Below are 26,189 nucleotides of genomic sequence, written 5' to 3'. Positions count from 1 at the left end.
TGCCGACTGATGGGCCGTGAAGGCCTTCGTTGTTTAGACACCTGGATTGCGATAGCTTGAAAGCAACCCAGTTATCAGCGTTCCATGCCTTCCTTCATGCAAAGGGTGTCTGCACTCTGGAGGAACCCTGAGCTGCACTGGAAAATACAATTAGCCTACCACTGTTCCTGGGAACTGGTCCGTGACGTCTGTCTACCTTAAGCGGCAACTGCGCTTTAAGTCCGGCTTCAAAACCTACAGGGTTTTCCCGAACTGGTAGATAGTCTAGAGAAGTACCGTCACCTAGGCCTAACTAAGCCCTCACCTCGATATCCTTACACCACAGTCAGGACTCCCAGCATGGCAATGGTGACTGGGGTCACAAGCCACTGTGTCCACGGGATGTACAAGAGACAGTCCGATGCGACTTGTTAATACGCTGCTTTGTCCTGCTGGAAATTGAGGCTTCCTGGGAATGTTGCTTTTCCTCATTGGAAAGTGGAGAGTTTGCGGCCCCAGTGTTTACCTGCCTGGTAAACACTGTTGTTGCCAATCTTCTCATTGCTGCAGAGTCGTCTCTGGGAGGACAAGTTATCTTCCGCGAAAGCACACTTGGCTTTCAATTCCTTCCACGTCCTCATCCCTCAAAAATCGTGCGTGAGTACGCCCACAACCCCGGACGACTCGCCTCAAGCCAACGTTCTACTTCTCTCATCACAGACATAGGCGGGCCGCAAGCTCACGGCAGCCTTTGTCAAAGCGGTGCTTTAAATGTAGGAAGTGTTTCTGGCGTCTGAAGACACGGGGGTCTGCACTAGGATCCAAGATGTAAACGACGGACTGCCCGTCCTTTCCGGGCCTTGTGAGCGAAGCTCGGTTGAGGGCAACCATAGGCCGAAAGAAGGGCTGTGAAGGGCGTCTTTTGTTAAAATGCTAGGATGCGGCAAGTTGAAACGACTGTAGTATCATCTCCGTGCTGTGCGCGCCTTGGACGTGCCATGGAGAGACGGAAACGACAGGGTGAATGCTCTGCGGTCCATTTTGAAACTAAGGCTTGAAGGGAAACTTTATTTTCCTCATTGGGGTTTCGAGAGCTGCGGGCTCAGTTCTCCCTGGGAAACAGTGTTGTTGCACAGTTGCCTTTGTGATGACAAGTGAGTTTCCTGGAAGGAGATTGGATGTTGCCGTTCCTCACTAAGTGCTCCCACTTTGGCTGTCCTCAGGGAAGAGAAGAACCACACGGGGCCGCTGGCCTTAAGCTAATGTTCAGGTTTTCTCATGAACGAGGTAGGCATGCAACACACACCATGCAGCCTTAGTCCCTGGGTTTCTCGAACTCTAGGAAGCATATCAGGTTCTCTCGTGAGTCGCGGGTCTGCACGAGGATCCGAAATGGACTAAAAGGGCCTCCTGTGTCTTCCGGGAGTTGTGAGCCATGCAACCGCTGGCAGCAGCTAGATGCCGAATCATGGTCAGTGAAGGGCTTCGTCAGAGAAACACCTAGGTTGGGATAGCTTAGAAACAGCCAGCTATCAGCGTTCTGTTTATTCCTTCATGCAAAACGTGTCTGCTTTTCTGCCGAACCCAGAGCACACAAAACGTACAGTGATTCGACCCAGCCTTCAGGGAACTCGCACGTGATGCAATTTACCCCAGGCGGCCCCTGGACTTTCAGTGTGGCCTGAAAAATTTCAGGCTCTCCCTTGAAAGCCAGGTATTCTGGAGATACATTGTACACACCGGCCTCACTCACCCCTGACTTGCTAATCCTTTCACCACAATCACGACCCCGTATCACAAAGTGTATCACAAAGTTTACTCAATAAAGGGTCTAGGGGGTCAGCTGCAAGTCCAGTAGGGAGTCTGAAACTGCAGCATAAGACGCTGTGCCCTCGCCTTGGAAACTGAAGCGTGATGGGAAGTTTATTTGGCACACCGGTATGTCGACACGCGGCCTCAAGGTTACCTGATGAACAGTGTAGTGGCCTATCTTTTCTTCATTGCAGAATTGCCTTTGTGAGGACAAAGTGATCTCCCCTCCCAACCCCGCGAGGCATACGTGGCCTTTCACTCCCTGCTAGGTGCTCATCCCTCAGCGATCGTCGGTGAGTCAGCCAAACGTATAGGAGGCTGGCCACGAGATAAGGTACTGTTTTGTTCGTCACACAGATAGGCAGGCAACAGGTTCCAGGCAGCGTTTGCCAAAGCGGTGCTTAAAGTGTAGGAAGCATTTCTGGTGTCTTAGGAATGACAGGTCTGCACTGGGATCCAAGATGGACACGAGGGACCGCCCGTCGCTTCTAGGAGCTGAGAGCAGTGTTCGGCTGAGGACAACCATATGCCGAAAGAAGGGCAGTAAAGGCCTCCTTTTGCTAAACATCTAGCATGTGGCAAGTGAAACAACTCAAGTATCTCCCTTCTGACGCACTTTGGGAGTACAAACTAGAGAAAGACACAGCAGGGTGAATGCTCTGCGTGGTCCCTTTTGAAAGTAAGTCTGCGAGTGAAATTTTATTTCCCTCATCGGGATTTACAGAGCCACGGGCTCAATTCTCCCCAAGAAACACTGTTGCTGCACAGCTTCTCTTCGTAACACAATTGCCCTCGTGATGACGTGAGTTTCTAGGCAAGAAACTCGGAGGTTGCCATCCCTTGGTAGGTGGCCATCCTTCAGGAGTCTTCAGGCAATGGGCCCACCACATGGGGCCTCTAGCCTCAAGCTAACGTCCAGGTGTTCTCATGACAGACTTAGGGAAGCAACAGATTGCATAGAGCCTTAGTCCCTTGTGGTTCTTGAACTCTAGGAAGCATACCAGCTCTCTTTTGGACTCACTTGTCAGCGCTAGGTCCCAAAACGTACTGAGAAAGGACTGCCTGTGTCTTCGGGGAGCCTTGAGCCATCTACCGTCGGGAACAGCTAGATGCCGACTGATGGGCCGTGAAGGCCTTCGTTGTTTAGACACCTGGATTGCGATAGCTTGAAAGCAACCCAGTTATCAGCGTTCCATGCCTTCCTTCATGCAAAGGGTGTCTGCACTCTGGGGGAACCCTGAGCTGCACTGGAAAATACAATTAGCCTACCACTGTTCCTGGGAACTGGTCCGTGACGTCTGTCTACCTTAAGCGGCAACTGCACTTTAAGTCCGGCTTCAAAACCTACAGGGTTTTCCCGAACTGGTAGATAGTCTAGAGAAGTACCGTCACCTAGGCCTAACTAAGCCCTCACCTCGATATCCTTACACCACAGTCAGGACTCCCAGCATGGCAATGGTGACTGGGGTCACAAGCCACTGTGTCCACGGGATGTACAAGAGACAGTCCGATGCGACTTGTTAATACGCTGCTTTGTCCTGCTGGAAATTGAGGCTTCCTGGGAATGTTGCTTTTCCTCATTGGAAAGTGGAGAGTTTGCGGCCCCAGTGTTTACCTGCCTGGTAAACACTGTTGTTGCCAATCTTCTCATTGCTGCAGAGTCGTCTCTGGGAGGACAAGTTATCTTCCGCGAAAGCACACTTGGCTTTCAATTCCTTCCACGTCCTCATCCCTCAAAAATCGTGCGTGAGTACGCCCACAACCCCGGACGACTCGCCTCAAGCCAACGTTCTACTTCTCTCATCACAGACATAGGCGGGCCGCAAGCTCACGGCAGCCTTTGTCAAAGCGGTGCTTTAAATGTAGGAAGTGTTTCTGGCGTCTGAAGACACGGGGGTCTGCACTAGGATCCAAGATGTAAACGACGGACTGCCCGTCCTTTCCGGGCCTTGTGAGCGAAGCTCGGTTGAGGGCAACCATAGGCCGAAAGAAGGGCTGTGAAGGGCGTCTTTTGTTAAAATGCTAGGATGCGGCAAGTTGAAACGACTGTAGTATCATCTCCGTGCTGTGCGCGCCTTGGACGTGCCATGGAGAGACGGAAACGACAGGGTGAATGCTCTGCGGTCCATTTTGAAACTAAGGCTTGAAGGGAAACTTTATTTTCCTCATTGGGGTTTCGAGAGCTGCGGGCTCAGTTCTCCCTGGGAAACAGTGTTGTTGCACAGTTGCCTTTGTGATGACAAGTGAGTTTCCTGGAAGGAGATTGGATGTTGCCGTTCCTCACTAAGTGCTCCCACTTTGGCTGTCCTCAGGGAAGAGAAGAACCACACGGGGCCGCTGGCCTTAAGCTAATGTTCAGGTTTTCTCATGAACGAGGTAGGCATGCAACACACACCATGCAGCCTTAGTCCCTGGGTTTCTCGAACTCTAGGAAGCATATCAGGTTCTCTCGTGAGTCGCGGGTCTGCACGAGGATCCGAAATGGACTAAAAGGGCCTCCTGTGTCTTCCGGGAGTTGTGAGCCATGCAACCGCTGGCAGCAGCTAGATGCCGAATCATGGTCAGTGAAGGGCTTCGTCAGAGAAACACCTAGGTTGGGATAGCTTAGAAACAGCCAGCTATCAGCGTTCTGTTTATTCCTTCATGCAAAACGTGTCTGCTTTTCTGCCGAACCCAGAGCACACAAAACGTACAGTGATTCGACCCAGCCTTCAGGGAACTCGCACGTGATGCAATTTACCCCAGGCGGCCCCTGGACTTTCAGTGTGGCCTGAAAAATTTCAGGCTCTCCCTTGAAAGCCAGGTATTCTGGAGATACATTGTACACACCGGCCTCACTCACCCCTGACTTGCTAATCCTTTCACCACAATCACGACCCCGTATCACAAAGTGTATCACAAAGTTTACTCAATAAAGGGTCTAGGGGGTCAGCTGCAAGTCCAGTAGGGAGTCTGAAACTGCAGCATAAGACGCTGTGCCCTCGCCTTGGAAACTGAAGCGTGATGGGAAGTTTATTTGGCACACCGGTATGTCGACACGCGGCCTCAAGGTTACCTGATGAACAGTGTAGTGGCCTATCTTTTCTTCATTGCAGAATTGCCTTTGTGAGGACAAAGTGATCTCCCCTCCCAACCCCGTGAGGCATACGTGGCCTTTCACTCCCTGCTAGGTGCTCATCCCTCAGCGATCGTCGGTGAGTCAGCCAAACGTATAGGAGGCTGGCCACGAGATAAGGTACTGTTTTGTTCGTCACACAGATAGGCAGGCAACAGGTTCCAGGCAGCGTTTGCCAAAGCGGTGCTTAAAGTGTAGGAAGCATTTCTGGTGTCTTAGGAATGACAGGTCTGCACTGGGATCCAAGATGGACACGAGGGACCGCCCGTCGCTTCTAGGAGCTGAGAGCAGTGTTCGGCTGAGGACAACCATATGCCGAAAGAAGGGCAGTAAAGGCCTCCTTTTGCTAAACATCTAGCATGTGGCAAGTGAAACAACTCAAGTATCTCCCTTCTGACGCACTTTGGGAGTACAAACTAGAGAAAGACACAGCAGGGTGAATGCTCTGCGTGGTCCCTTTTGAAAGTAAGTCTGCGAGTGAAATTTTATTTCCCTCATCGGGATTTACAGAGCCACGGGCTCAATTCTCCCCAAGAAACACTGTTGCTGCACAGCTTCTCTTCGTAACACAATTGCCCTCGTGATGACGTGAGTTTCTAGGCAAGAAACTCGGAGGTTGCCATCCCTTGGTAGGTGGCCATCCTTCAGGAGTCTTCAGGCAATGGGCCCACCACATGGGGCCTCTAGCCTCAAGCTAACGTCCAGGTGTTCTCATGACAGACTTAGGGAAGCAACAGATTGCATAGAGCCTTAGTCCCTTGTGGTTCTTGAACTCTAGGAAGCATACCAGCTCTCTTTTGGACTCACTTGTCAGCGCTAGGTCCCAAAACGTACTGAGAAAGGACTGCCTGTGTCTTCGGGGAGCCTTGAGCCATCTACCGTCGGGAACAGCTAGATGCCGACTGATGGGCCGTGAAGGCCTTCGTTGTTTAGACACCTGGATTGCGATAGCTTGAAAGCAACCCAGTTATCAGCGTTCCATGCCTTCCTTCATGCAAAGGGTGTCTGCACTCTGGGGGAACCCTGAGCTGCACTGGAAAATACAATTAGCCTACCACTGTTCCTGGGAACTGGTCCGTGACGTCTGTCTACCTTAAGCGGCAACTGCGCTTTAAGTCCGGCTTCAAAACCTACAGGGTTTTCCCGAACTGGTAGATAGTCTAGAGAAGTACCGTCACCTAGGCCTAACTAAGCCCTCACCTCGATATCCTTACACCACAGTCAGGACTCCCAGCATGGCAATGGTGACTGGGGTCACAAGCCACTGTGTCCACGGGATGTACAAGAGACAGTCCGATGCGACTTGTTAATACGCTGCTTTGTCCTGCTGGAAATTGAGGCTTCCTGGGAATGTTGCTTTTCCTCATTGGAAAGTGGAGAGTTTGCGGCCCCAGTGTTTACCTGCCTGGTAAACACTGTTGTTGCCAATCTTCTCATTGCTGCAGAGTCGTCTCTGGGAGGACAAGTTATCTTCCGCGAAAGCACACTTGGCTTTCAATTCCTTCCACGTCCTCATCCCTCAAAAATCGTGCGTGAGTACGCCCACAACCCCGGACGACTCGCCTCAAGCCAACGTTCTACTTCTCTCATCACAGACATAGGCGGGCCGCAAGCTCACGGCAGCCTTTGTCAAAGCGGTGCTTTAAATGTAGGAAGTGTTTCTGGCGTCTGAAGACACGGGGGTCTGCACTAGGATCCAAGATGTAAACGACGGACTGCCCGTCCTTTCCGGGCCTTGTGAGCGAAGCTCGGTTGAGGGCAACCATAGGCCGAAAGAAGGGCTGTGAAGGGCGTCTTTTGTTAAAATGCTAGGATGCGGCAAGTTGAAACGACTGTAGTATCATCTCCGTGCTGTGCGCGCCTTGGACGTGCCATGGAGAGACGGAAACGACAGGGTGAATGCTCTGCGGTCCATTTTGAAACTAAGGCTTGAAGGGAAACTTTATTTTCCTCATTGGGGTTTCGAGAGCTGCGGGCTCAGTTCTCCCTGGGAAACAGTGTTGTTGCACAGTTGCCTTTGTGATGACAAGTGAGTTTCCTGGAAGGAGATTGGATGTTGCCGTTCCTCACTAAGTGCTCCCACTTTGGCTGTCCTCAGGGAAGAGAAGAACCACACGGGGCCGCTGGCCTTAAGCTAATGTTCAGGTTTTCTCATGAACGAGGTAGGCATGCAACACACACCATGCAGCCTTAGTCCCTGGGTTTCTCGAACTCTAGGAAGCATATCAGGTTCTCTCGTGAGTCGCGGGTCTGCACGAGGATCCGAAATGGACTAAAAGGGCCTCCTGTGTCTTCCGGGAGTTGTGAGCCATGCAACCGCTGGCAGCAGCTAGATGCCGAATCATGGTCAGTGAAGGGCTTCGTCAGAGAAACACCTAGGTTGGGATAGCTTAGAAACAGCCAGCTATCAGCGTTCTGTTTATTCCTTCATGCAAAACGTGTCTGCTTTTCTGCCGAACCCAGAGCACACAAAACGTACAGTGATTCGACCCAGCCTTCAGGGAACTCGCACGTGATGCAATTTACCCCAGGCGGCCCCTGGACTTTCAGTGTGGCCTGAAAAATTTCAGGCTCTCCCTTGAAAGCCAGGTATTCTGGAGATACATTGTACACACCGGCCTCACTCACCCCTGACTTGCTAATCCTTTCACCACAATCACGACCCCGTATCACAAAGTGTATCACAAAGTTTACTCAATAAAGGGTCTAGGGGGTCAGCTGCAAGTCCAGTAGGGAGTCTGAAACTGCAGCATAAGACGCTGTGCCCTCGCCTTGGAAACTGAAGCGTGATGGGAAGTTTATTTGGCACACCGGTATGTCGACACGCGGCCTCAAGGTTACCTGATGAACAGTGTAGTGGCCTATCTTTTCTTCATTGCAGAATTGCCTTTGTGAGGACAAAGTGATCTCCCCTCCCAACCCCGCGAGGCATACGTGGCCTTTCACTCCCTGCTAGGTGCTCATCCCTCAGCGATCGTCGGTGAGTCAGCCAAACGTATAGGAGGCTGGCCACGAGATAAGGTACTGTTTTGTTCGTCACACAGATAGGCAGGCAACAGGTTCCAGGCAGCGTTTGCCAAAGCGGTGCTTAAAGTGTAGGAAGCATTTCTGGTGTCTTAGGAATGACAGGTCTGCACTGGGATCCAAGATGGACACGAGGGACCGCCCGTCGCTTCTAGGAGCTGAGAGCAGTGTTCGGCTGAGGACAACCATATGCCGAAAGAAGGGCAGTAAAGGCCTCCTTTTGCTAAACATCTAGCATGTGGCAAGTGAAACAACTCAAGTATCTCCCTTCTGACGCACTTTGGGAGTACAAACTAGAGAAAGACACAGCAGGGTGAATGCTCTGCGTGGTCCCTTTTGAAAGTAAGTCTGCGAGTGAAATTTTATTTCCCTCATCGGGATTTACAGAGCCACGGGCTCAATTCTCCCCAAGAAACACTGTTGCTGCACAGCTTCTCTTCGTAACACAATTGCCCTCGTGATGACGTGAGTTTCTAGGCAAGAAACTCGGAGGTTGCCATCCCTTGGTAGGTGGCCATCCTTCAGGAGTCTTCAGGCAATGGGCCCACCACATGGGGCCTCTAGCCTCAAGCTAACGTCCAGGTGTTCTCATGACAGACTTAGGGAAGCAACAGATTGCATAGAGCCTTAGTCCCTTGTGGTTCTTGAACTCTAGGAAGCATACCAGCTCTCTTTTGGACTCACTTGTCAGCGCTAGGTCCCAAAACGTACTGAGAAAGGACTGCCTGTGTCTTCGGGGAGCCTTGAGCCATCTACCGTCGGGAACAGCTAGATGCCGACTGATGGGCCGTGAAGGCCTTCGTTGTTTAGACACCTGGATTGCGATAGCTTGAAAGCAACCCAGTTATCAGCGTTCCATGCCTTCCTTCATGCAAAGGGTGTCTGCACTCTGGAGGAACCCTGAGCTGCACTGGAAAATACAATTAGCCTACCACTGTTCCTGGGAACTGGTCCGTGACGTCTGTCTACCTTAAGCGGCAACTACGCTTTAAGTCCGGCTTCAAAACCTACAGGGTTTTCCCGAACTGGTAGATAGTCTAGAGAAGTACCGTCACCTAGGCCTAACTAAGCCCTCACCTCGATATCCTTACACCACAGTCAGGACTCCCAGCATGGCAATGGTGACTGGGGTCACAAGCCACTGTGTCCACGGGATGTACAAGAGACAGTCCGATGCGACTTGTTAATACGCTGCTTTGTCCTGCTGGAAATTGAGGCTTCCTGGGAATGTTGCTTTTCCTCATTGGAAAGTGGAGAGTTTGCGGCCCCAGTGTTACCTGCCTGGTAAACACTGTTGTTGCCAATCTTCTCATTGCTGCAGAGTCGTCTCTGGGAGGACAAGTTATCTTCCGCGAAAGCACACTTGGCTTTCAATTCCTTCCACGTCCTCATCCCTCAAAAATCGTGCGTGAGTACGCCCACAACCCCGGACGACTCGCCTCAAGCCAACGTTCTACTTCTCTCATCACAGACATAGGCGGGCCGCAAGCTCACGGCAGCCTTTGTCAAAGCGGTGCTTTAAATGTAGGAAGTGTTTCTGGCGTCTGAAGACACGGGGGTCTGCACTAGGATCCAAGATGTAAACGACGGACTGCCCGTCCTTTCCGGGCCTTGTGAGCGAAGCTCGGTTGAGGGCAACCATAGGCCGAAAGAAGGGCTGTGAAGGGCGTCTTTTGTTAAAATGCTAGGATGCGGCAAGTTGAAACGACTGTAGTATCATCTCCGTGCTGTGCGCGCCTTGGACGTGCCATGGAGAGACGGAAACGACAGGGTGAATGCTCTGCGGTCCATTTTGAAACTAAGGCTTGAAGGGAAACTTTATTTTCCTCATTGGGGTTTCGAGAGCTGCGGGCTCAGTTCTCCCTGGGAAACAGTGTTGTTGCACAGTTGCCTTTGTGATGACAAGTGAGTTTCCTGGAAGGAGATTGGATGTTGCCGTTCCTCACTAAGTGCTCCCACTTTGGCTGTCCTCAGGGAAGAGAAGAACCACACGGGGCCGCTGGCCTTAAGCTAATGTTCAGGTTTTCTCATGAACGAGGTAGGCATGCAACACACACCATGCAGCCTTAGTCCCTGGGTTTCTCGAACTCTAGGAAGCATATCAGGTTCTCTCGTGAGTCGCGGGTCTGCACGAGGATCCGAAATGGACTAAAAGGGCCTCCTGTGTCTTCCGGGAGTTGTGAGCCATGCAACCGCTGGCAGCAGCTAGATGCCGAATCATGGTCAGTGAAGGGCTTCGTCAGAGAAACACCTAGGTTGGGATAGCTTAGAAACAGCCAGCTATCAGCGTTCTGTTTATTCCTTCATGCAAAACGTGTCTGCTTTTCTGCCGAACCCAGAGCACACAAAACGTACAGTGATTCGACCCAGCCTTCAGGGAACTCGCACGTGATGCAATTTACCCCAGGCGGCCCCTGGACTTTCAGTGTGGCCTGAAAAATTTCAGGCTCTCCCTTGAAAGCCAGGTATTCTGGAGATACATTGTACACACCGGCCTCACTCACCCCTGACTTGCTAATCCTTTCACCACAATCACGACCCCGTATCACAAAGTGTATCACAAAGTTTACTCAATAAAGGGTCTAGGGGGTCAGCTGCAAGTCCAGTAGGGAGTCTGAAACTGCAGCATAAGACGCTGTGCCCTCGCCTTGGAAACTGAAGCGTGATGGGAAGTTTATTTGGCACACCGGTATGTCGACACGCGGCCTCAAGGTTACCTGATGAACAGTGTAGTGGCCTATCTTTTCTTCATTGCAGAATTGCCTTTGTGAGGACAAAGTGATCTCCCCTCCCAACCCCGCGAGGCATACGTGGCCTTTCACTCCCTGCTAGGTGCTCATCCCTCAGCGATCGTCGGTGAGTCAGCCAAACGTATAGGAGGCTGGCCACGAGATAAGGTACTGTTTTGTTCGTCACACAGATAGGCAGGCAACAGGTTCCAGGCAGCGTTTGCCAAAGCGGTGCTTAAAGTGTAGGAAGCATTTCTGGTGTCTTAGGAATGACAGGTCTGCACTGGGATCCAAGATGGACACGAGGGACCGCCCGTCGCTTCTAGGAGCTGAGAGCAGTGTTCGGCTGAGGACAACCATATGCCGAAAGAAGGGCAGTAAAGGCCTCCTTTTGCTAAACATCTAGCATGTGGCAAGTGAAACAACTCAAGTATCTCCCTTCTGACGCACTTTGGGAGTACAAACTAGAGAAAGACACAGCAGGGTGAATGCTCTGCGTGGTCCCTTTTGAAAGTAAGTCTGCGAGTGAAATTTTATTTCCCTCATCGGGATTTACAGAGCCACGGGCTCAATTCTCCCCAAGAAACACTGTTGCTGCACAGCTTCTCTTCGTAACACAATTGCCCTCGTGATGACGTGAGTTTCTAGGCAAGAAACTCGGAGGTTGCCATCCCTTGGTAGGTGGCCATCCTTCAGGAGTCTTCAGGCAATGGGCCCACCACATGGGGCCTCTAGCCTCAAGCTAACGTCCAGGTGTTCTCATGACAGACTTAGGGAAGCAACAGATTGCATAGAGCCTTAGTCCCTTGTGGTTCTTGAACTCTAGGAAGCATACCAGCTCTCTTTTGGACTCACTTGTCAGCGCTAGGTCCCAAAACGTACTGAGAAAGGACTGCCTGTGTCTTCGGGGAGCCTTGAGCCATCTACCGTCGGGAACAGCTAGATGCCGACTGATGGGCCGTGAAGGCCTTCGTTGTTTAGACACCTGGATTGCGATAGCTTGAAAGCAACCCAGTTATCAGCGTTCCATGCCTTCCTTCATGCAAAGGGTGTCTGCACTCTGGGGGAACCCTGAGCTGCACTGGAAAATACAATTAGCCTACCACTGTTTCTGGGAACTGGTCCGTGACGTCTGTCTACCTTAAGCGGCAACTACGCTTTAAGTCCGGCTTCAAAACCTACAGGGTTTTCCCGAACTGGTAGATAGTCTAGAGAAGTACCGTCACCTAGGTCTAACTAAGCCCTCACCTCGATATCCTTACACCACAGTCAGGACTCCCAGCATGGCAATGGTGACTGGGGTCACAAGCCACTGTGTCCACGGGATGTACAAGAGACAGTCCGATGCGGCTTGTTAATACGCTGCTTTGTCCTGCTGGAAATTGAGGCTTCCTGGGAATGTTGCTTTTCCTCATTGGAAAGTGGAGAGTTTGCGGCCCCAGTGTTTACCTGCCTGGTAAACACTGTTGTTGCCAATCTTCTCATTGCTGCAGAGTCGTCTCTGGGAGGACAAGTTATCTTCCGCGAAAGCACACTTGGCTTTCAATTCCTTCCACGTCCTCATCCCTCAAAAATCGTGCGTGAGTACGCCCACAACCCCGGACGACTCGCCTCAAGCCAACGTTCTACTTCTCTCATCACAGACATAGGCGGGCCGCAAGCTCACGGCAGCCTTTGTCAAAGCGGTGCTTTAAATGTAGGAAGTGTTTCTGGCGTCTGAAGACACGGGGGTCTGCACTAGGATCCAAGATGTAAACGACGGACTGCCCGTCCTTTCCGGGCCTTGTGAGCGAAGCTCGGTTGAGGGCAACCATAGGCCGAAAGAAGGGCTGTGAAGGGCGTCTTTTGTTAAAATGCTAGGATGCGGCAAGTTGAAACGACTGTAGTATCATCTCCGTGCTGTGCGCGCCTTGGACGTGCCATGGAGAGACGGAAACGACAGGGTGAATGCTCTGCGGTCCATTTTGAAACTAAGGCTTGAAGGGAAACTTTATTTTCCTCATTGGGGTTTCGAGAGCTGCGGGCTCAGTTCTCCCTGGGAAACAGTGTTGTTGCACAGTTGCCTTTGTGATGACAAGTGAGTTTCCTGGAAGGAGATTGGATGTTGCCGTTCCTCACTAAGTGCTCCCACTTTGGCTGTCCTCAGGGAAGAGAAGAACCACACGGGGCCGCTGGCCTTAAGCTAATGTTCAGGTTTTCTCATGAACGAGGTAGGCATGCAACACACACCATGCAGCCTTAGTCCCTGGGTTTCTCGAACTCTAGGAAGCATATCAGGTTCTCTCGTGAGTCGCGGGTCTGCACGAGGATCCGAAATGGACTAAAAGGGCCTCCTGTGTCTTCCGGGAGTTGTGAGCCATGCAACCGCTGGCAGCAGCTAGATGCCGAATCATGGTCAGTGAAGGGCTTCGTCAGAGAAACACCTAGGTTGGGATAGCTTAGAAACAGCCAGCTATCAGCGTTCTGTTTATTCCTTCATGCAAAACGTGTCTGCTTTTCTGCCGAACCCAGAGCACACAAAACGTACAGTGATTCGACCCAGCCTTCAGGGAACTCGCACGTGATGCAATTTACCCCAGGCGGCCCCTGGACTTTCAGTGTGGCCTGAAAAATTTCAGGCTCTCCCTTGAAAGCCAGGTATTCTGGAGATACATTGTACACACCGGCCTCACTCACCCCTGACTTGCTAATCCTTTCACCACAATCACGACCCCGTATCACAAAGTGTATCACAAAGTTTACTCAATAAAGGGTCTAGGGGGTCAGCTGCAAGTCCAGTAGGGAGTCTGAAACTGCAGCATAAGACGCTGTGCCCTCGCCTTGGAAACTGAAGCGTGATGGGAAGTTTATTTGGCACACCGGTATGTCGACACGCGGCCTCAAGGTTACCTGATGAACAGTGTAGTGGCCTATCTTTTCTTCATTGCAGAATTGCCTTTGTGAGGACAAAGTGATCTCCCCTCCCAACCCCGCGAGGCATACGTGGCCTTTCACTCCCTGCTAGGTGCTCATCCCTCAGCGATCGTCGGTGAGTCAGCCAAACGTATAGGAGGCTGGCCACGAGATAAGGTACTGTTTTGTTCGTCACACAGATAGGCAGGCAACAGGTTCCAGGCAGCGTTTGCCAAAGCGGTGCTTAAAGTGTAGGAAGCATTTCTGGTGTCTTAGGAATGACAGGTCTGCACTGGGATCCAAGATGGACACGAGGGACCGCCCGTCGCTTCTAGGAGCTGAGAGCAGTGTTCGGCTGAGGACAACCATATGCCGAAAGAAGGGCAGTAAAGGCCTCCTTTTGCTAAACATCTAGCATGTGGCAAGTGAAACAACTCAAGTATCTCCCTTCTGACGCACTTTGGGAGTACAAACTAGAGAAAGACACAGCAGGGTGAATGCTCTGCGTGGTCCCTTTTGAAAGTAAGTCTGCGAGTGAAATTTTATTTCCCTCATCGGGATTTACAGAGCCACGGGCTCAATTCTCCCCAAGAAACACTGTTGCTGCACAGCTTCTCTTCGTAACACAATTGCCCTCGTGATGACGTGAGTTTCTAGGCAAGAAACTCGGAGGTTGCCATCCCTTGGTAGGTGGCCATCCTTCAGGAGTCTTCAGGCAATGGGCCCACCACATGGGGCCTCTAGCCTCAAGCTAACGTCCAGGTGTTCTCATGACAGACTTAGGGAAGCAACAGATTGCATAGAGCCTTAGTCCCTTGTGGTTCTTGAACTCTAGGAAGCATACCAGCTCTCTTTTGGACTCACTTGTCAGCGCTAGGTCCCAAAACGTACTGAGAAAGGACTGCCTGTGTCTTCGGGGAGCCTTGAGCCATCTACCGTCGGGAACAGCTAGATGCCGACTGATGGGCCGTGAAGGCCTTCGTTGTTTAGACACCTGGATTGCGATAGCTTGAAAGCAACCCAGTTATCAGCGTTCCATGCCTTCCTTCATGCAAAGGGTGTCTGCACTCTGGGGGAACCCTGAGCTGCACTGGAAAATACAATTAGCCTACCACTGTTTCTGGGAACTGGTCCGTGACGTCTGTCTACCTTAAGCGGCAACTACGCTTTAAGTCCGGCTTCAAAACCTACAGGGTTTTCCCGAACTGGTAGATAGTCTAGAGAAGTACCGTCACCTAGGTCTAACTAAGCCCTCACCTCGATATCCTTACACCACAGTCAGGACTCCCAGCATGGCAATGGTGACTGGGGTCACAAGCCACTGTGTCCACGGGATGTACAAGAGACAGTCCGATGCGGCTTGTTAATACGCTGCTTTGTCCTGCTGGAAATTGAGGCTTCCTGGGAATGTTGCTTTTCCTCATTGGAAAGTGGAGAGTTTGCGGCCCCAGTGTTTACCTGCCTGGTAAACACTGTTGTTGCCAATCTTCTCATTGCTGCAGAGTCGTCTCTGGGAGGACAAGTTATCTTCCGCGAAAGCACACTTGGCTTTCAATTCCTTCCACGTCCTCATCCCTCAAAAATCGTGCGTGAGTACGCCCACAACCCCGGACGACTCGCCTCAAGCCAACGTTCTACTTCTCTCATCACAGACATAGGCGGGCCGCAAGCTCACGGCAGCCTTTGTCAAAGCGGTGCTTTAAATGTAGGAAGTGTTTCTGGCGTCTGAAGACACGGGGGTCTGCACTAGGATCCAAGATGTAAACGACGGACTGCCCGTCCTTTCCGGGCCTTGTGAGCGAAGCTCGGTTGAGGGCAACCATAGGCCGAAAGAAGGGCTGTGAAGGGCGTCTTTTGTTAAAATGCTAGGATGCGGCAAGTTGAAACGACTGTAGTATCATCTCCGTGCTGTGCGCGCCTTGGACGTGCCATGGAGAGACGGAAACGACAGGGTGAATGCTCTGCGGTCCATTTTGAAACTAAGGCTTGAAGGGAAACTTTATTTTCCTCATTGGGGTTTCGAGAGCTGCGGGCTCAGTTCTCCCTGGGAAACAGTGTTGTTGCACAGTTGCCTTTGTGATGACAAGTGAGTTTCCTGGAAGGAGATTGGATGTTGCCGTTCCTCACTAAGTGCTCCCACTTTGGCTGTCCTCAGGGAAGAGAAGAACCACACGGGGCCGCTGGCCTTAAGCTAATGTTCAGGTTTTCTCATGAACGAGGTAGGCATGCAACACACACCATGCAGCCTTAGTCCCTGGGTTTCTCGAACTCTAGGAAGCATATCAGGTTCTCTCGTGAGTCGCGGGTCTGCACGAGGATCCGAAATGGACTAAAAGGGCCTCCTGTGTCTTCCGGGAGTTGTGAGCCATGCAACCGCTGGCAGCAGCTAGATGCCGAATCATGGTCAGTGAAGGGCTTCGTCAGAGAAACACCTAGGTTGGGATAGCTTAGAAACAGCCAGCTATCAGCGTTCTGTTTATTCCTTCATGCAAAACGTGTCTGCTTTTCTGCCGAACCCAGAGCACACAAAACGTACAGTGATTCGACCCAGCCTTCAGGGAACTCGCACGTGATGCAATTTACCCCAGGCGGCCCCTGGACTTTCAGTGTGGCCTGAAAAATTTCAGGCTCTCCCTTGAAAGCCAGGTATTCTGGAGATACATTGTACACACCGGCCTCACTCACCCCTGACTTGCTAATCCTTTCACCACAATCACGACCCCGTATCACAAAGTGTATCACAAAGTTTACTCAATAAAGGGTCTAGGGGGTCAGCTGCAAGTCCAGTAGGGAGTCTGAAACTGCAGCATAAGACGCTGTGCCCTCGCCTTGGAAACTGAAGCGTGATGGGAAGTTTATTTGGCACACCGGTATGTCGACACGCGGCCTCAAGGTTACCTGATGAACAGTGTAGTGGCCTATCTTTTCTTCATTGCAGAATTGCCTTTGTGAGGACAAAGTGATCTCCCCTCCCAACCCCGCGAGGCATACGTGGCCTTTCACTCCCTGCTAGGTGCTCATCCCTCAGCGATCGTCGGTGAGTCAGCCAAACGTATAGGAGGCTGGCCACGAGATAAGGTACTGTTTTGTTCGTCACACAGATAGGCAGGCAACAGGTTCCAGGCAGCGTTTGCCAAAGCGGTGCTTAAAGTGTAGGAAGCATTTCTGGTGTCTTAGGAATGACAGGTCTGCACTGGGATCCAAGATGGACACGAGGGACCGCCCGTCGCTTCTAGGAGCTGAGAGCAGTGTTCGGCTGAGGACAACCATATGCCGAAAGAAGGGCAGTAAAGGCCTCCTTTTGCTAAACATCTAGCATGTGGCAAGTGAAACAACTCAAGTATCTCCCTTCTGACGCACTTTGGGAGTACAAACTAGAGAAAGACACAGCAGGGTGAATGCTCTGCGTGGTCCCTTTTGAAAGTAAGTCTGCGAGTGAAATTTTATTTCCCTCATCGGGATTTACAGAGCCACGGGCTCAATTCTCCCCAAGAAACACTGTTGCTGCACAGCTTCTCTTCGTAACACAATTGCCCTCGTGATGACGTGAGTTTCTAGGCAAGAAACTCGGAGGTTGCCATCCCTTGGTAGGTGGCCATCCTTCAGGAGTCTTCAGGCAATGGGCCCACCACATGGGGCCTCTAGCCTCAAGCTAACGTCCAGGTGTTCTCATGACAGACTTAGGGAAGCAACAGATTGCATAGAGCCTTAGTCCCTTGTGGTTCTTGAACTCTAGGAAGCATACCAGCTCTCTTTTGGACTCACTTGTCAGCGCTAGGTCCCAAAACGTACTGAGAAAGGACTGCCTGTGTCTTCGGGGAGCCTTGAGCCATCTACCGTCGGGAACAGCTAGATGCCGACTGATGGGCCGTGAAGGCCTTCGTTGTTTAGACACCTGGATTGCGATAGCTTGAAAGCAACCCAGTTATCAGCGTTCCATGCCTTCCTTCATGCAAAGGGTGTCTGCACTCTGGGGGAACCCTGAGCTGCACTGGAAAATACAATTAGCCTACCACTGTTCCTGGGAACTGGTCCGTGACGTCTGTCTACCTTAAGCGGCAACTACACTTTAAGTCCGGCTTCAAAACCTACAGGGTTTTCCCGAACTGGTAGATAGTCTAGAGAAGTACCGTCACCTAGGCCTAACTAAGCCCTCACCTCGATATCCTTACACCACAGTCAGGACTCCCAGCATGGCAATGGTGACTGGGGTCACAAGCCACTGTGTCCACGGGATGTACAAGAGACAGTCCGATGCGGCTTGTTAATACGCTGCTTTGTCCTGCTGGAAATTGAGGCTTCCTGGGAATGTTGCTTTTCCTCATTGGAAAGTGGAGAGTTTGCGGCCCCAGTGTTTACCTGCCTGGTAAACACTGTTGTTGCCAATCTTCTCATTGCTGCAGAGTCGTCTCTGGGAGGACAAGTTATCTTCCGCGAAAGCACACTTGGCTTTCAATTCCTTCCACGTCCTCATCCCTCAAAAATCGTGCGTGAGTACGCCCACAACCCCGGACGACTCGCCTCAAGCCAACGTTCTACTTCTCTCATCACAGACATAGGCGGGCCGCAAGCTCACGGCAGCCTTTGTCAAAGCGGTGCTTTAAATGTAGGAAGTGTTTCTGGCGTCTGAAGACACGGGGGTCTGCACTAGGATCCAAGATGTAAACGACGGACTGCCCGTCCTTTCCGGGCCTTGTGAGCGAAGCTCGGTTGAGGGCAACCATAGGCCGAAAGAAGGGCTGTGAAGGGCGTCTTTTGTTAAAATGCTAGGATGCGGCAAGTTGAAACGACTGTAGTATCATCTCCGTGCTGTGCGCGCCTTGGACGTGCCATGGAGAGACGGAAACGACAGGGTGAATGCTCTGCGGTCCATTTTGAAACTAAGGCTTGAAGGGAAACTTTATTTTCCTCATTGGGGTTTCGAGAGCTGCGGGCTCAGTTCTCCCTGGGAAACAGTGTTGTTGCACAGTTGCCTTTGTGATGACAAGTGAGTTTCCTGGAAGGAGATTGGATGTTGCCGTTCCTCACTAAGTGCTCCCACTTTGGCTGTCCTCAGGGAAGAGAAGAACCACACGGGGCCGCTGGCCTTAAGCTAATGTTCAGGTTTTCTCATGAACGAGGTAGGCATGCAACACACACCATGCAGCCTTAGTCCCTGGGTTTCTCGAACTCTAGGAAGCATATCAGGTTCTCTCGTGAGTCGCGGGTCTGCACGAGGATCCGAAATGGACTAAAAGGGCCTCCTGTGTCTTCCGGGAGTTGTGAGCCATGCAACCGCTGGCAGCAGCTAGATGCCGAATCATGGTCAGTGAAGGGCTTCGTCAGAGAAACACCTAGGTTGGGATAGCTTAGAAACAGCCAGCTATCAGCGTTCTGTTTATTCCTTCATGCAAAACGTGTCTGCTTTTCTGCCGAACCCAGAGCACACAAAACGTACAGTGATTCGACCCAGCCTTCAGGGAACTCGCACGTGATGCAATTTACCCCAGGCGGCCCCTGGACTTTCAGTGTGGCCTGAAAAATTTCAGGCTCTCCCTTGAAAGCCAGGTATTCTGGAGATACATTGTACACACCGGCCTCACTCACCCCTGACTTGCTAATCCTTTCACCACAATCACGACCCCGTATCACAAAGTGTATCACAAAGTTTACTCAATAAAGGGTCTAGGGGGTCAGCTGCAAGTCCAGTAGGGAGTCTGAAACTGCAGCATAAGACGCTGTGCCCTCGCCTTGGAAACTGAAGCGTGATGGGAAGTTTATTTGGCACACCGGTATGTCGACACGCGGCCTCAAGGTTACCTGATGAACAGTGTAGTGGCCTATCTTTTCTTCATTGCAGAATTGCCTTTGTGAGGACAAAGTGATCTCCCCTCCCAACCCCGCGAGGCATACGTGGCCTTTCACTCCCTGCTAGGTGCTCATCCCTCAGCGATCGTCGGTGAGTCAGCCAAACGTATAGGAGGCTGGCCACGAGATAAGGTACTGTTTTGTTCGTCACACAGATAGGCAGGCAACAGGTTCCAGGCAGCGTTTGCCAAAGCGGTGCTTAAAGTGTAGGAAGCATTTCTGGTGTCTTAGGAATGACAGGTCTGCACTGGGATCCAAGATGGACACGAGGGACCGCCCGTCGCTTCTAGGAGCTGAGAGCAGTGTTCGGCTGAGGACAACCATATGCCGAAAGAAGGGCAGTAAAGGCCTCCTTTTGCTAAACATCTAGCATGTGGCAAGTGAAACAACTCAAGTATCTCCCTTCTGACGCACTTTGGGAGTACAAACTAGAGAAAGACACAGCAGGGTGAATGCTCTGCGTGGTCCCTTTTGAAAGTAAGTCTGCGAGTGAAATTTTATTTCCCTCATCGGGATTTACAGAGCCACGGGCTCAATTCTCCCCAAGAAACACTGTTGCTGCACAGCTTCTCTTCGTAACACAATTGCCCTCGTGATGACGTGAGTTTCTAGGCAAGAAACTCGGAGGTTGCCATCCCTTGGTAGGTGGCCATCCTTCAGGAGTCTTCAGGCAATGGGCCCACCACATGGGGCCTCTAGCCTCAAGCTAACGTCCAGGTGTTCTCATGACAGACTTAGGGAAGCAACAGATTGCATAGAGCCTTAGTCCCTTGTGGTTCTTGAACTCTAGGAAGCATACCAGCTCTCTTTTGGACTCACTTGTCAGCGCTAGGTCCCAAAACGTACTGAGAAAGGACTGCCTGTGTCTTCGGGGAGCCTTGAGCCATCTACCGTCGGGAACAGCTAGATGCCGACTGATGGGCCGTGAAGGCCTTCGTTGTTTAGACACCTGGATTGCGATAGCTTGAAAGCAACCCAGTTATCAGCGTTCCATGCCTTCCTTCATGCAAAGGGTGTCTGCACTCTGGGGGAACCCTGAGCTGCACTGGAAAATACAATTAGCCTACCACTGTTCCTGGGAACTGGTCCGTGACGTCTGTCTACCTTAAGCGGCAACTACGCTTTAAGTCCGGCTTCAAAACCTACAGGGTTTTCCCGAACTGGTAGATAGTCTAGAGAAGTACCGTCACCTAGGTCTAACTAAGCCCTCACCTCGATATCCTTACACCACAGTCAGGACTCCCAGCATGGCAATGGTGACTGGGGTCACAAGCCACTGTGTCCACGGGATGTACAAGAGACAGTCCGATGCGGCTTGTTAATACGCTGCTTTGTCCTGCTGGAAATTGAGGCTTCCTGGGAATGTTGCTTTTCCTCATTGGAAAGTGGAGAGTTTGCGGCCCCAGTGTTTACCTGCCTGGTAAACACTGTTGTTGCCAATCTTCTCATTGCTGCAGAGTCGTCTCTGGGAGGACAAGTTATCTTCCGCGAAAGCACACTTGGCTTTCAATTCCTTCCACGTCCTCATCCCTCAAAAATCGTGCGTGAGTACGCCCACAACCCCGGACGACTCGCCTCAAGCCAACGTTCTACTTCTCTCATCACAGACATAGGCGGGCCGCAAGCTCACGGCAGCCTTTGTCAAAGCGGTGCTTTAAATGTAGGAAGTGTTTCTGGCGTCTGAAGACACGGGGGTCTGCACTAGGATCCAAGATGTAAACGACGGACTGCCCGTCCTTTCCGGGCCTTGTGAGCGAAGCTCGGTTGAGGGCAACCATAGGCCGAAAGAAGGGCTGTGAAGGGCGTCTTTTGTTAAAATGCTAGGATGCGGCAAGTTGAAACGACTGTAGTATCATCTCCGTGCTGTGCGCGCCTTGGACGTGCCATGGAGAGACGGAAACGACAGGGTGAATGCTCTGCGGTCCATTTTGAAACTAAGGCTTGAAGGGAAACTTTATTTTCCTCATTGGGGTTTCGAGAGCTGCGGGCTCAGTTCTCCCTGGGAAACAGTGTTGTTGCACAGTTGCCTTTGTGATGACAAGTGAGTTTCCTGGAAGGAGATTGGATGTTGCCGTTCCTCACTAAGTGCTCCCACTTTGGCTGTCCTCAGGGAAGAGAAGAACCACACGGGGCCGCTGGCCTTAAGCTAATGTTCAGGTTTTCTCATGAACGAGGTAGGCATGCAACACACACCATGCAGCCTTAGTCCCTGGGTTTCTCGAACTCTAGGAAGCATATCAGGTTCTCTCGTGAGTCGCGGGTCTGCACGAGGATCCGAAATGGACTAAAAGGGCCTCCTGTGTCTTCCGGGAGTTGTGAGCCATGCAACCGCTGGCAGCAGCTAGATGCCGAATCATGGTCAGTGAAGGGCTTCGTCAGAGAAACACCTAGGTTGGGATAGCTTAGAAACAGCCAGCTATCAGCGTTCTGTTTATTCCTTCATGCAAAACGTGTCTGCTTTTCTGCCGAACCCAGAGCACACAAAACGTACAGTGATTCGACCCAGCCTTCAGGGAACTCGCACGTGATGCAATTTACCCCAGGCGGCCCCTGGACTTTCAGTGTGGCCTGAAAAATTTCAGGCTCTCCCTTGAAAGCCAGGTATTCTGGAGATACATTGTACACACCGGCCTCACTCACCCCTGACTTGCTAATCCTTTCACCACAATCACGACCCCGTATCACAAAGTGTATCACAAAGTTTACTCAATAAAGGGTCTAGGGGGTCAGCTGCAAGTCCAGTAGGGAGTCTGAAACTGCAGCATAAGACGCTGTGCCCTCGCCTTGGAAACTGAAGCGTGATGGGAAGTTTATTTGGCACACCGGTATGTCGACACGCGGCCTCAAGGTTACCTGATGAACAGTGTAGTGGCCTATCTTTTCTTCATTGCAGAATTGCCTTTGTGAGGACAAAGTGATCTCCCCTCCCAACCCCGCGAGGCATACGTGGCCTTTCACTCCCTGCTAGGTGCTCATCCCTCAGCGATCGTCGGTGAGTCAGCCAAACGTATAGGAGGCTGGCCACGAGATAAGGTACTGTTTTGTTCGTCACACAGATAGGCAGGCAACAGGTTCCAGGCAGCGTTTGCCAAAGCGGTGCTTAAAGTGTAGGAAGCATTTCTGGTGTCTTAGGAATGACAGGTCTGCACTGGGATCCAAGATGGACACGAGGGACCGCCCGTCGCTTCTAGGAGCTGAGAGCAGTGTTCGGCTGAGGACAACCATATGCCGAAAGAAGGGCAGTAAAGGCCTCCTTTTGCTAAACATCTAGCATGTGGCAAGTGAAACAACTCAAGTATCTCCCTTCTGACGCACTTTGGGAGTACAAACTAGAGAAAGACACAGCAGGGTGAATGCTCTGCGTGGTCCCTTTTGAAAGTAAGTCTGCGAGTGAAATTTTATTTCCCTCATCGGGATTTACAGAGCCACGGGCTCAATTCTCCCCAAGAAACACTGTTGCTGCACAGCTTCTCTTCGTAACACAATTGCCCTCGTGATGACGTGAGTTTCTAGGCAAGAAACTCGGAGGTTGCCATCCCTTGGTAGGTGGCCATCCTTCAGGAGTCTTCAGGCAATGGGCCCACCACATGGGGCCTCTAGCCTCAAGCTAACGTCCAGGTGTTCTCATGACAGACTTAGGGAAGCAACAGATTGCATAGAGCCTTAGTCCCTTGTGGTTCTTGAACTCTAGGAAGCATACCAGCTCTCTTTTGGACTCACTTGTCAGCGCTAGGTCCCAAAACGTACTGAGAAAGGACTGCCTGTGTCTTCGGGGAGCCTTGAGCCATCTACCGTCGGGAACAGCTAGATGCCGACTGATGGGCCGTGAAGGCCTTCGTTGTTTAGACACCTGGATTGCGATAGCTTGAAAGCAACCCAGTTATCAGCGTTCCATGCCTTCCTTCATGCAAAGGGTGTCTGCACTCTGGGGGAACCCTGAGCTGCACTGGAAAATACAATTAGCCTACCACTGTTCCTGGGAACTGGTCCGTGACGTCTGTCTACCTTAAGCGGCAACTACGCTTTAAGTCCGGCTTCAAAACCTACAGGGTTTTCCCGAACTGGTAGATAGTCTAGAGAAGTACCGTCACCTAGGTCTAACTAAGCCCTCACCTCGATATCCTTACACCACAGTCAGGACTCCCAGCATGGCAATGGTGACTGGGGTCACAAGCCACTGTGTCCACGGGATGTACAAGAGACAGTCCGATGCGGCTTGTTAATACGCTGCTTTGTCCTGCTGGAAATTGAGGCTTCCTGGGAATGTTGCTTTTCCTCATTGGAAAGTGGAGAGTTTGCGGCCCCAGTGTTTACCTGCCTGGTAAACACTGTTGTTGCCAATCTTCTCATTGCTGCAGAGTCGTCTCTGGGAGGACAAGTTATCTTCCGCGAAAGCACACTTGGCTTTCAATTCCTTCCACGTCCTCATCCCTCAAAAATCGTGCGTGAGTACGCCCACAACCCCGGACGACTCGCCTCAAGCCAACGTTCTACTTCTCTCATCACAGACATAGGCGGGCCGCAAGCTCACGGCAGCCTTTGTCAAAGCGGTGCTTTAAATGTAGGAAGTGTTTCTGGCGTCTGAAGACACGGGGGTCTGCACTAGGATCCAAGATGTAAACGACGGACTGCCCGTCCTTTCCGGGCCTTGTGAGCGAAGCTCGGTTGAGGGCAACCATAGGCCGAAAGAAGGGCTGTGAAGGGCGTCTTTTGTTAAAATGCTAGGATGCGGCAAGTTGAAACGACTGTAGTATCATCTCCGTGCTGTGCGCGCCTTGGACGTGCCATGGAGAGACGGAAACGACAGGGTGAATGCTCTGCGGTCCATTTTGAAACTAAGGCTTGAAGGGAAACTTTATTTTCCTCATTGGGGTTTCGAGAGCTGCGGGCTCAGTTCTCCCTGGGAAACAGTGTTGTTGCACAGTTGCCTTTGTGATGACAAGTGAGTTTCCTGGAAGGAGATTGGATGTTGCCGTTCCTCACTAAGTGCTCCCACTTTGGCTGTCCTCAGGGAAGAGAAGAACCACACGGGGCCGCTGGCCTTAAGCTAATGTTCAGGTTTTCTCATGAACGAGGTAGGCATGCAACACACACCATGCAGCCTTAGTCCCTGGGTTTCTCGAACTCTAGGAAGCATATCAGGTTCTCTCGTGAGTCGCGGGTCTGCACGAGGATCCGAAATGGACTAAAAGGGCCTCCTGTGTCTTCCGGGAGTTGTGAGCCATGCAACCGCTGGCAGCAGCTAGATGCCGAATCATGGTCAGTGAAGGGCTTCGTCAGAGAAACACCTAGGTTGGGATAGCTTAGAAACAGCCAGCTATCAGCGTTCTGTTTATTCCTTCATGCAAAACGTGTCTGCTTTTCTGCCGAACCCAGAGCACACAAAACGTACAGTGATTCGACCCAGCCTTCAGGGAACTCGCACGTGATGCAATTTACCCCAGGCGGCCCCTGGACTTTCAGTGTGGCCTGAAAAATTTCAGGCTCTCCCTTGAAAGCCAGGTATTCTGGAGATACATTGTACACACCGGCCTCACTCACCCCTGACTTGCTAATCCTTTCACCACAATCACGACCCCGTATCACAAAGTGTATCACAAAGTTTACTCAATAAAGGGTCTAGGGGGTCAGCTGCAAGTCCAGTAGGGAGTCTGAAACTGCAGCATAAGACGCTGTGCCCTCGCCTTGGAAACTGAAGCGTGATGGGAAGTTTATTTGGCACACCGGTATGTCGACACGCGGCCTCAAGGTTACCTGATGAACAGTGTAGTGGCCTATCTTTTCTTCATTGCAGAATTGCCTTTGTGAGGACAAAGTGATCTCCCCTCCCAACCCCGCGAGGCATACGTGGCCTTTCACTCCCTGCTAGGTGCTCATCCCTCAGCGATCGTCGGTGAGTCAGCCAAACGTATAGGAGGCTGGCCACGAGATAAGGTACTGTTTTGTTCGTCACACAGATAGGCAGGCAACAGGTTCCAGGCAGCGTTTGCCAAAGCGGTGCTTAAAGTGTAGGAAGCATTTCTGGTGTCTTAGGAATGACAGGTCTGCACTGGGATCCAAGATGGACACGAGGGACCGCCCGTCGCTTCTAGGAGCTGAGAGCAGTGTTCGGCTGAGGACAACCATATGCCGAAAGAAGGGCAGTAAAGGCCTCCTTTTGCTAAACATCTAGCATGTGGCAAGTGAAACAACTCAAGTATCTCCCTTCTGACGCACTTTGGGAGTACAAACTAGAGAAAGACACAGCAGGGTGAATGCTCTGCGTGGTCCCTTTTGAAAGTAAGTCTGCGAGTGAAATTTTATTTCCCTCATCGGGATTTACAGAGCCACGGGCTCAATTCTCCCCAAGAAACACTGTTGCTGCACAGCTTCTCTTCGTAACACAATTGCCCTCGTGATGACGTGAGTTTCTAGGCAAGAAACTCGGAGGTTGCCATCCCTTGGTAGGTGGCCATCCTTCAGGAGTCTTCAGGCAATGGGCCCACCACATGGGGCCTCTAGCCTCAAGCTAACGTCCAGGTGTTCTCATGACAGACTTAGGGAAGCAACAGATTGCATAGAGCCTTAGTCCCTTGTGGTTCTTGAACTCTAGGAAGCATACCAGCTCTCTTTTGGACTCACTTGTCAGCGCTAGGTCCCAAAACGTACTGAGAAAGGACTGCCTGTGTCTTCGGGGAGCCTTGAGCCATCTACCGTCGGGAACAGCTAGATGCCGACTGATGGGCCGTGAAGGCCTTCGTTGTTTAGACACCTGGATTGCGATAGCTTGAAAGCAACCCAGTTATCAGCGT

The sequence above is a fragment of the Lagenorhynchus albirostris genome, chromosome 10, assembly GCF_949774975.1.
Source record: "Lagenorhynchus albirostris chromosome 10, mLagAlb1.1, whole genome shotgun sequence".
NCBI classification, from domain to species: domain Eukaryota; kingdom Metazoa; phylum Chordata; class Mammalia; order Artiodactyla; family Delphinidae; genus Lagenorhynchus; species Lagenorhynchus albirostris.
This window is presented reverse-complemented; position numbering follows the sequence as displayed.